Source organism: Orycteropus afer, unplaced genomic scaffold (assembly GCF_000298275.1).
Source record: "Orycteropus afer afer isolate SDZICR_OR568_19922 unplaced genomic scaffold, OryAfe1.0 scaffold00158, whole genome shotgun sequence".
NCBI classification, from domain to species: domain Eukaryota; kingdom Metazoa; phylum Chordata; class Mammalia; order Tubulidentata; family Orycteropodidae; genus Orycteropus; species Orycteropus afer.
Genome location: NW_006921745.1, coordinates 6,636,524 through 6,637,415, shown reverse-complemented (window position 1 = coordinate 6,637,415; position 892 = coordinate 6,636,524).

Genomic DNA, 892 nt, shown 5'->3' with positions numbered 1-892 from the left:
ATTATTTCCTTTCTTCTGGTGACTGTGGGCTTTTCTTTTTCTAATTGTTGGAGATGTTGGTTTAAAGTATTGATTTTCACTCTTTCTTCTTTTTGGATGTGTGCAGTTATTGCTATTAATTGCCCTCTGATCACTACTTTTACTTTGTCCCAAAGATTTTGGTATGTTGTGTTTTCATTCTCATTTGATTCAAGGAATTTTTGAATTTCAGTTTTTATTTCTTCTCTTACAGAGTCTTTCTCAAGGAGGGTGTTATTCATTTTCCATGTGTTTACTCTTTTTCTGTTGATACTCCTATTGTTGATTTCTAGTTTGATAACATTATGATCTGAGAGATGCTTTGCAGTATTTCAATGTTTTTAAATTTATGAAGGCTTGCTTTGTGGCCTAACATATGGTCTATCAAGGAAAATGTTCCATGTGCACTGGAAAAGAATATATATTGTGCTGTGTTGCGTGAAGTGTTCTGCAGATGTGTATAAGGCCAAGTTACTGGACTGTATTGTTTAGCTCTTCTACATCTTTGTTGAGTTTCTTTACAGTTGTTCTATCTTTCAAAGAATGTGGCGTATTAAAGTCTCCCACTATTTACTATGGCCTCATCTATCTGGCTTTTCAACTCTTTTAAAGTCTGATTTATGTATTTTGGGCTCTTTCATTAATTCCATAGATAATTATTATGCTTATATCTTCATGTTCAATTGATCCTTTAATCATTATATAATGTTCTTCCTTGTCTCATATGTTGTTTTTGCCTTAAAGTCAATGTGATCAGAAATTAATATTGCCATTCCTGTTCTCTTACAGTTACCATTTGCTTGATATATCTTTTTCCAACCTTTGATTTTTAGTCTATTTTTGTCTTTATCTCTAAGGTGTGTCTCTTGTAGGC